Genomic DNA, 10,714 nt, shown 5'->3' with positions numbered 1-10,714 from the left:
GTGGACCCCTTTTTCTAAGTGTCGATGAGGTCTAGGGGTTCACCAATGCCCGAGGGAACAGAACGGTTTTACTCGTTGAGCCCGTCTCCTTGGCGGTTGGTGTTCCCATCTTGGTTTTAGTTTCAATTTTATTTTCATTTTTTTGATTTGATTTAGTTTTCGGTTCAATTTCAACCTCATCATCACTTTTCCCATCTTCCCCCAAGTCCTCCACCACACCTTCAACAAAGGGTGGTGGAGTCACCACATTATTATATATCTTAGCGCTTCTAAGGGTACTTACCTGGCTAACATGGGCATTCTTACCACTCAAAGAGCTGCTACTCTGATGGCTCGGGTTCTTCTAGGTATCACTCGGCAACTTGGATGGATTTCTTTTCAAACTCGCCACTTCCTCAGCTAGCTAGCTCACCTATTTATCCCTCGCAGCATTGGCTTTCTCTTGGAGCTCTAACCTTTGGTTTACACTTTTATTCTGAGCCTCCTGATCTGTCTTCATCTGCTTCAGAAAATCCATCACGTCCTTAATCGACTCCTCCTTGTTACCCGAAGAACTTCCTTGACCTTGTGCTGCCCTTTGACTTTGCTGACCCTGCTGATAACTCTTCTGGTAAACCTTATTATATCCCCCCGATTCTCTTTGATTATACCCGCTGTGACCATTACCCGTCTCATTCCCATACTGCCTTTGATTTGATTGATAACCTGCTTTTTGGGAATTACCTTGAAATTTTGGGTTTAGCTGCGTGTTCGGGTTTCCATAGCTGAAATTAGGGTAGTTTCGGAGGCCCGGGTGATATGTGTTTGAATTCATATTATTATTGTACCTCTTCTCACCTTGAACAAAGTTCACCTCCTCTTCTTCTTCTTCCTCTTCGTCTTCCAACAAGACCCCACAAATAGCCACTACATGGCCTATTCCACCACAACCGTCACAAACTGGATATGTCTTTCCTGACTTGCCTTTCTCTTTCACTCCCACACCCATCAATTGATCAAACTTTCTCTCCAACCTAGCCATACGATCATCCGACTCACCGCTATCCACGGCTTTCACCACCGCCCTTTTTACCATGCGATTCGACTGAGCTTGCCTCTTTGAGTTCATTGCATGTCTTTCCAAATGTTGCCAATCTTCATTCTCGTCATTTGTCAAAAACGACCCATTTGTGGTCGACTGAAGATCATGCACATCGACACTCGACAATCCGTCATGAAATGCTTTTATCAACTCCCACAACACAATCCCGTGATGCGGACAAGTTCTCAACAACCTCTTAAATCTCGTAAAAATTTCGTGGAAAGTCTCACCCGACCCTTGTTGAAAGTTTCTGATGGAGGTTCGGGCCTCGGATGTTCTCTGTGGTGTGTAGTACTCGTCCAAAAACTGCTGAGGCAGATCTTGCCACATGTAAATGCTCGCTGACGGTAGAGATAAGAACCACTGCTTTGCTAGATCTTTAAGGCTGAACTGAAACATAACTAGCTTGACTTCATCAACGGTAAACCCTTGACTCGAGATGGTGGCACAAATCGCATTAAACTCGCTCAAGTGCAAGTACGGTTCTTTAGATGCTTTCCCATGAAAAGTAGGCATCCCGGTCAGGTTACTTTGCCTTACTGAAAATGTTCTTCCTTCTCGGACCGGGATTACAATGGGAAGCGGGTTCGTGGCCACTTGTGGAATGAAGTGGCTTTGAACCCCCCGAACGGGTGGTGGAACAAATGCCCTCAGAACCCCATCATCGAACTCATATTCGGGAAACTGCGGCTCGGGAATCTCTTGTCGTCTTTGGGCTTGGCGGTTTCACGGTTTTTGAACGGGAGGGGGTTGTTGTTGTGGTCTTCTATAATACTGACCCCCTGATCATCCTCCATCTCTTCTTCATCCTCAAACTCATCAAAATCGTCAAATCCCTTCAGCCGATCATACTCGAACTCGACTCTATTATGCGATGGTTCAGACATGATTGAACGATCATCTCTCATTTGATATCTTCTTTGAGCTCTCAGGTTTCGGTTTTGGTGAATGGGTGGGTTGAATGGTGGTAGGTCATGGATTGGTGGGTTTTGTGGGATATTTGGTGGAATGGGTGTTCTCGATTGTGCGGCGGGTTAAGGTCATCGGGTTGAAACACAGGTGGAACCGGGTAGGGGTTATCTTCTTGATGATTCATGTCTTTTTCTTTCGGTCTTGAAGTTTCACCCCTTCTTTGTTTTGCTCGGTTTATTCTCGCGGCTTTCTCAATCTTGGGATCAAACTGCAATACCTCCTTCTCTCGAGCAAACCTCATATGCATCAACCTAAGAGATTAACTTCACACCACAAACAAGCACACCCCACGTAAAATCAACGAAGAAAAGAATTTAAACTAAAATTAAACTAAATTACGCTAATTTAAACTAGCACTAAGCGCGTTGAGTCCCCGGCAACGGCGCCATTTTGACGTAGGTTGTCGCGGTCTACTAAAAAACAATTAATTAAAGACTTAAATACCTATAACTAGTACGGGTAAGTAAGGTCGTCTCCACAGGGACTCAAGGAAAGTGCAAGTTTATTTATTTATAACTAATTATTTAATCTAAGCGGACAGGCGATGTCAAGCGGTTGTTAGAAAAAGATTTAATTAAAACTAATTATTACTTAAAAAGATTTGTAAATAATATTAATTAAAAGTATTCATTCTAGGTTCGGGTAATGTGACATTCAACTTAATCACATATTTACTTGTCTTGATTGCGCAGTAATTACTAGACCTAGTAGTTTGATTGTGATGACAAACGATACCCTAACCGGATTGTTGACACAATTGAACTCGATCTACACAATCACCAATTTATGTTTTATGACAACTAATTAAGTAGCATGAACCGATGATTATAAGTTCAATGACACAAGTGCCTAACCCTAAGTGTTGATGAACAAAACCAAACAAGTGATGCACTAATCAATAATCGCAAATATAAATTGTTTAAACAACCAAGCAATCAATTAAACAAGATAAAAGCAATAACTCAAATCAAGTTCATAACTTTAAGCATAGCAAATCTGGTCTTGAGAGGAATTACACAAAACCCTAGCCTAGAATGAACAAGGGACTTAGCCGAACATAATCATAATGTCAAAACACTTATCTTTGATGAACATGCAAACCCGAGATGAACCGGAAGCTTCGGGATGGCTGGAAATCGTCTTAGCACAGCTCTTCTGCCTCTGGAAGTCGATATTAGCCGAATGGAGAGGTTAAGGGGTTTATATAAGGCAAACCTAAAATTTTGGCCGACTTAAGCATCTTCGCGTATCGCGAAGATGTCCTGGCTTGCTTCTTCGCGTATCGCGAAGGACAAAATAGTCACGGCCGATACGCGAAGTTGCCCTTCTTTGCATCTTCGCGTATCGCGAAGATGTAACTTTTCAACATTTTTTATTTTCTTTTCTTGACTGCCTCGTGATGCGTGCACTTCCAATCTTTCACTTTTCGATCTTCATTCCAAGCCCGTAAATGTCCTCGTTAAGCTCCAAAGCTTCCAATATCATGAAACACGTAAACAATGCTTGAAGTACCAATGTTCATTCATTTATTTACCTAAATATAACTAATTAATATATAATAATACTAACTTTTACCCAACCATCAACCACCACAGCTTACGACACCTTCTCATCCAAACTATTCACACACCCGATCAACCAAAGTGGATCGCGAAATTACTTGGGTTTGATTTTGAGCTTCATTTTAAGCCTGGGAAAGAAAATTCGGTTGCTGATGCTCTAAGTCGGGTTCATAATGACATTTTTTTGGCTCTTTCAGTTCCTGTAGCTACTTGGCTCGATGATTTACGAGCCCACTATAAAGCCGACGCCTCTTCCAAAGCATTAATGGCTACTGTTCTTACCAACCCTCAGTCATTACCTAACCATTCCATTCGTGATGGGGTTATTTATATCCAAGGTAAGTTACTAGTGCCTCATTTGCCTAATCTTCGAAAAACACTTTTTGAGGAATTTCACTCATCTACGTTAGGAGGGCATTCGGGCATAAACGCTACGTATAGACGTATGTTGCACTTTTTTCTTGGTCGAACCTAAAAACCGACATTACCACTTTCGTCCGTCATTGTCACACGTGCCAAACAACGAAAGGACCGACACATCGACCCTATGGTTTGTTGCAACCTCTACCTGTTCCTTCTAATATTTGGGAAGATATATCAATGGATTTTATTACTCAGCTTCCCGCATCACAAGGCAAATCCGCGATTTGGGTTATCGTTGATCACCTTAGCAAATTTGCAAGGTTTATACCTCTATCGCCGCATTTCCACGTGGCGATACTCGCTTCTTTGTTCCTTAAGGAATTCTATAAGTTGCACGGGTTGCCTAAAACGATTGTCTCAGATCGTGACCCAATCTTTTTGAGCCGTTTTTGGAAACAATTATTTAAGCAACTTGGTACGAATACATTCGAGTGCATACCACCCACAAACTGACGGCCAGATTGAGGTTGTGAATCGATGTTTGGAATCCTATCTACGTGCCTTCTTTCATCAAGATCCTAAAACGTGGTCTCGTTTCTTATACTTGGTGGAATTTTGGTATAATACTAGCTTTCACTCTTCAATTAACATGACTCCCTTTTTGTGCTGTATACGGTCGCGACGCAACCGCTATTCATGATTATAACGATCAGGCTGCCAAGACGGAATCCATCGATTTTTCTTTAATTGAGCATAAGAAGGTCATTGCTAAGCTAAAACATTCTTTAGAACATGCTCGGGAAACAATGTCTCAACAAGCAAATAAACATCGTTTGTCCAAGGAATTTTGCATTGGTGACTAGGTTTATTTGCGGTTGCATAAATATCGTCAAGTTTCGGTGGATCGACGGCTTCATCATAAGCTTTCAAAGTGATTTTTCGGGCCTAATAAAGTTTTGGAGAAGATTGGCAACGTGGCTTATCGTCTTTCGAAAATTCATCCGGTTTTTCATGTCTCACTTTTGAAAGAAAGCCATAATAGTTCCGAGTCGGATGAGCCACTGCCGGATTTGTCCACCCACGTGAAGGATGATGCTTACACTCCTGATGCCATTATCGACAAACGTAAATCAGCAGAAGGACATGTGGAGCTGCTAATTCAATGGAAGGACAAAGATATCACTGAAGCATCTTGGGAAGATCAAGATGAGTTTCAGCTTCAGTTTCCAACTTTTAAGACGGACCTCGCGGACGAGGTCGTTTCTGGGGAGAGGAGTGTTGATACGGGCCCATCTGCGAGTTTGCAAACACAAACTGAGGAACAGTCCAACCGGAAATCAAATCGGGTTAAACGAACTCCTAAACGTTTAATGGATTAGTAAGATGGAAGACTTTAGTTGCAAGTCAAGTAATTCATTAAGTTTAATTAATATTTAGTTTCCTAATTGTTCTAGTATTTGTTTATGTTTTCCTATTTTTGTGCACTTGTTTTTCTATAAATTGTATTCGTACTTTGAGAATTAATATCAGAAAATTGTTCCAAAAAGTTCTTGTTCTCTCTTTTTGTTCTTGGAGCCTAACCCATTCTACGGGTCTCTATCAACAACAGTCACACTACTACAATTTTGCTAGCTACATCTTGAGTACTCTCAACATCTTGAGTACTCGCCGATCGTGCTACTTTGTACAAGTTTTACATGTTCAACGCATCTGAATATTGTTTTTAATTTTTTTTTCTAAATGTAAACATTCTATATTGTTATTGATTGATATACAGGATTGCATCACATTATGTTGTGGCAGTCTCCTTAGTGCATTAAGAGTTGTGGGAGATGAAAAGACCTAATAAGGCGTAGTGAACTTGAGCTACTAATTTTCATTTAATTGGGGGGAGCAATAAAAGTACATAAAAGTGATGAATGACTTTGTTGTATAAATATTTCTTTTATGTTTTGTTCACAAATGTATAATAGTCTTTGTAAATGTGTAACATTCATCGTAGCTAAAACAAGCCACACACGTGTAACTATTTTTCTTAGTTTTTCTTAATGGTTGTGTAAACCCCGCCACAATGCGGCGGGTCTACCATCTAGTTGGAATGAATATGAGTTTTAATTCATTGCCTTTATTATTGTACAAACATGTTTTGAAAAATTGGAGCACTCATACACTGTAGAAGCTATGTCCTCTTCCAAGTTGTGTGCCTAAAGGGAGGTTGACGGATCCAGTCACATTCTTTCACGAGGTTCATAACTATTAACAAAAATATATTATATTATATTATATACACAATATTGGTTTAAAACGTAAATCTATAAAATGGCTCGTTAGCGTAATAGAAAGAGTGCTAGTCTATTGAATCAAATATTATGGGTTTAATTTTATTTACTAATGTTATTATTTTTACAGAAGAAACTTTTCTTTGTATTTTATATGGGCTAATTTAGTAAATTATTATTATTATTATTATTACTTTTGATGCTATAGTCTATTTTGGGCTTTAGAAATACAACCCAATTGTTAAAATTATCTGGTTAGTTATTCCATAATTAAAAACGCCCTCACTTTTGATGCTAAGCTATGTGTAGTAGAAGACTACAAAATAGGGGGATTTTTGACAAACGGTGTCACGTCAGCAAAGAGACTATTTTTATTTTTGGGGTGTAGTGGCTTGTAGCCCAAAAATTGCCCTCACTTATTTTATTATTATTTTCAATCAACAAGCCGGCGACAAATCTATATCGCCCCTCCCAAAATTGCCTGAATATCGCCAGGGGGGGCGGTGTTGTCGCCCAAAATCCAACCAATTTGTCGCCCACTACGCATAGACTTTGAGACCCTTTCTATGTTCGTTTCGAGTCCCGAAATTTTAAGGTAGACTGATGTATAAGAAGAAATAGACAAAAAATAAAAAAGAAAAGAAAACGGTAGCAATTTCCGTTTTAACATGTTTATATGAGTAAAACGGTAAAATCAGTTAATATGTGACAATGGCAACATAGGAAAGCTAGCAATTTCCTTTTTAACGTGTTGATTAATTATATGCGTGTGTAGTGTAGTTTAGGTATATAATGTAAATATCAGACTTGATAATTTATTTTGCTTGCAATGAAACATGAGTTAATTGATTTAGGTGTAGGGTGAATAGTGAGATCAAGGAAGGAGCATAAACCACGAGCCTTCCAGGATATTGTTTGTTTGTTTGTTATCTTCCTCTGTTTGTGCAGAAAGAAAGAGTAGAATGAAAACACTTGTATGTGGAACCATTCATGGACCCTATTATCATAACAAGTACTTCTTCTTCTTCTTCTATATAATATCTATAAATCCCCTCCTCCTATCATCATCAACAACAAGATTCAGTTACCCAACAAGAAGAAGAAAAACAACTACTCGTGCCTCTCTTCCTTCAAACCCTTGGCAACAATACACAAACAAGCTCTTGAGATCTATCTTAGATGACAACAACAAAAATTCATCTTCTTATCATCACGAGACTAGTAATTACCTGCGCAATGGAGGCCTCGGTGTGTCTAACTGCAACTGCATAGGTCACTTCGCTTCAATTGGATTCTTATTTAATTCATTTATATGTATTTAATTTGATTCTTGTAGCTTCGTATTAGCCCCTTTGTTGCAACACTAGCTGCAAATCCAACTTTTGTCTCTGGCTTTTTTGCTTGGCTGGTGGCGCAGTCTTTGAAAGTTGTCTTGCATTTTTGCTTTGAAAAGAAGCTGGATTTACGAATAATGTGTTCGTCCGGGGGTATGCCGTCTTCGCATTCATCTTTATGCACAGCTTTGACTACTTCCGTCGCCATATGCCACGGAGTCACAGATTCCCTGTTTCCCGTCTGTTTGGGCTTTAGCTTGATTGTCATGTATGATGCTATTGGCGTCCGTCGTCATGCTGGGATGCAAGCACAGGTACAGAATCAATTCGTCATAATTTTTTTTTATTTCATATCCAATATAATTGAAATAAGCAAGGTAGTCTGAACAAACAAACGGCGCCGCTGCCCCCTTTTGAATTGCAAAACCCAATCATAATTTAACTTATCTTGATGTAGCTTCACAAATGACCCGAGTAATTATTAATATTTGTGTGCGTGCGCACGCAGGTTCTGAATCTAATAGTAGAGGATTTGTTCCAAGGCCATCCCATGAGTAAAAGGAAGCTCAAGGAGCTACTTGGGCACACCCCTTCACAGGTTATTGCCGGGGCACTGCTTGGGATCCTCGTCGCTTGTTTTTGTTGTCAAGGTTGCTTCACTGCCTCCTGACCTGCCCTGCCATCATATTCGTTCTTGTAAAACTCCTTTTAGACAGTCAAAGGGACGTTATAAGTTACTTCTTAATTGCTTGCTATATATATCATATCATGTCATATCAAGCCACCTTTTTTATTTACCAAACCTCAATCTGAAAACACCACCTATTGTTTATATACATATTATATTTATTTAAATTCATTGGAACAACAATCACAGTGCTATGGGATGCAACTGCTGCACTAGTACCCCTCCCCCGCCCGCCAGGAGCCTTCGCATCGCCTTGAATGTTCATGGCAGAACCCAACCGGCTGGGATATATATCGTTCTTAAGGTTTTTGAATTCACTAAATGGCCTTGATCGCTTTGCTATTTCAACTAATTAAATGTACTCATTCTGTATATATTATAACTACTAAACATTTAACATTCAAGTTTTTATTAATTGTTATTCATCTTCAAAATGCACTAGCTAGGGACCGGAGAATCCATGCCTTTAGAATACAACATTGAGTGGTCATATTATTCACTCCCTCACAACAATACTAATACTAATGATGATAATTAGTGTTGTTTATTTGGTTCCTGAGCTGAGGTAGGCTTTCTTGAGAGAAAGATGGACACCCTGTACATTACTGTTCATGATTGCCCTCATCAGCGGCTCTCATATACTTGTTTATTGCTTCTGAATAAGTTGTAGACTAATTTGTCTTTCTTTTTGCTCAAATGCTATAATCGTCCTCATGCCCACATCATCGGAATACGAGTTGTTACCTTTTGCTTTTAATTCTTGCTGATGGCCGGGTGGTAAGGAGTTGTGGAGATGGAGGTGAACTTGTCGAGGTTAGAGCTGCCTTTGGGATTGTTGGTATAGTGTTGGAGGGCGTGGTTGGCCTTGAGCAAATGTAGGTCGAGTTAACCGCGACCTTGGTGGAGGTGGGGTTAGTGGTGGTCGAACCGTGGCATGGGCGAGGTGGCTAGGTAGCCATTAATCGTGTTGAGAAAATGGGGTGTGTGAAATCCTAGTAGCAAACATTGTTTATAGAGTAGATTTTGAAAGCTGGCATCCATTTGTAAAACACATTTGTTCTTGTTGGTTGTTCTCTAAAGACGAATGAGGGGTGAATTATGTGGCAACATTAATGGGCGACCATGGATATATCAAAGCATAAAATATCATGTTGACATTTATTTATTTATAAATATACAATTTCAAATGAACTGTTGCATTGTTGGTTGTACAGTGTGATCAAAAACTTTGTATCGACGTGGAAAGAGAGGGGTTAGTTGTAGTGTTTTGTTGCTGCCACGTTTTCCCTTCTCCCTGTCATCAACCTCATTCTCCACTAACCCCTCTTTCTTATTCTTCAAAGTTCAAACACTAAAGAAGAAACAATGTACGTTGCTCTCTCAATGATCAACAACAATTTTGAGGTTACGAGGCTACTTGCGGTGTTTGTTGTTGGTGCAGCACAACACACAGACTGTGAAGAAGGTGAACATGACGATGATGATCAGTTTTTTTCTCTCCCTCTCTCAAATACAAAGGTAACCCTAATTTTATCATTAACTCTGTTTTGGACTTTGGTTCTCATTGGAAGTTTTTTTTTTTTAATCCAAAGGTGTTCATAAGAAAGTAATCCAAAGGTGTTCATAAGAAAGTAATCGACTATTAGGTTTATATTGGTTGTTTTGAGATTCATATTTCATGTGATAGGAGAAGCTAACTAGGCATGTTATCCAGGTTGTAAGCAAGTTGCAGAAGATTAATAATGACTACTGCAGGTATGTTTCAGATTTTTGCATGATTAGAGATTATGATTACCCTTTTATATGTCATTTGCAATACGAGGATTTTAAACCCATACCCCGGTATCTATTGGCATCTCATCCAGTATTGGAGTTCTTACAGGGTACTCTTGAATTTCTGGAGTGATACGGTATGCTTAATCTATTTGTTTATGTGAGTTTAGTATGGGTTGAAAATTCGGGTTGGAGTTGTTTGCGGGTCCATTGAGGTTGTGGTTCAGTTTCAGGTTGCCTTTTGCAGCCTGGATACAAAATTCATTGTTGGTTAAGAAGTTGGATAGGTGAATGATGCTAGACTGTCGCTATCTAGTAAAAAACAATATAAATCAGTGTCCTAATCACCTTAAACTAGTTATGGTAAGTAGGGTGTCGAACCACGAGGAGTATGTGGTTAGTGTAAAGTGTAAACGATTCCCAACATTATGAAGTGAATTCTATCAAAGTGCTGATCACACTAGCAAACAATTTAGTTGTATAAGAAACGAACAAGTACTCAAGATTCAGTCAATCAAATAAAGCAAATCACACTCGGGAATCCAAGTAAACAATCAAACAACAATCTCATGCAACTTAACAGATTAACTATCTTGTGTCAACTACAGACCGACTAACCGATTAACTAAACCTTAGGCATCCACGCTCGCTAACACACGGAA

The sequence above is a fragment of the Bidens hawaiensis genome, unplaced genomic scaffold, assembly GCF_021521415.1.
Source record: "Bidens hawaiensis isolate Kalapana, Puna unplaced genomic scaffold, B.hawaiensis_p1.1 tig00011895_1, whole genome shotgun sequence".
Classification (NCBI taxonomy): domain Eukaryota; kingdom Viridiplantae; phylum Streptophyta; class Magnoliopsida; order Asterales; family Asteraceae; genus Bidens; species Bidens hawaiensis.
The sequence above is the reverse complement of the archived record's forward strand: the minus strand, read 5'-3'. Positions refer to the sequence as shown.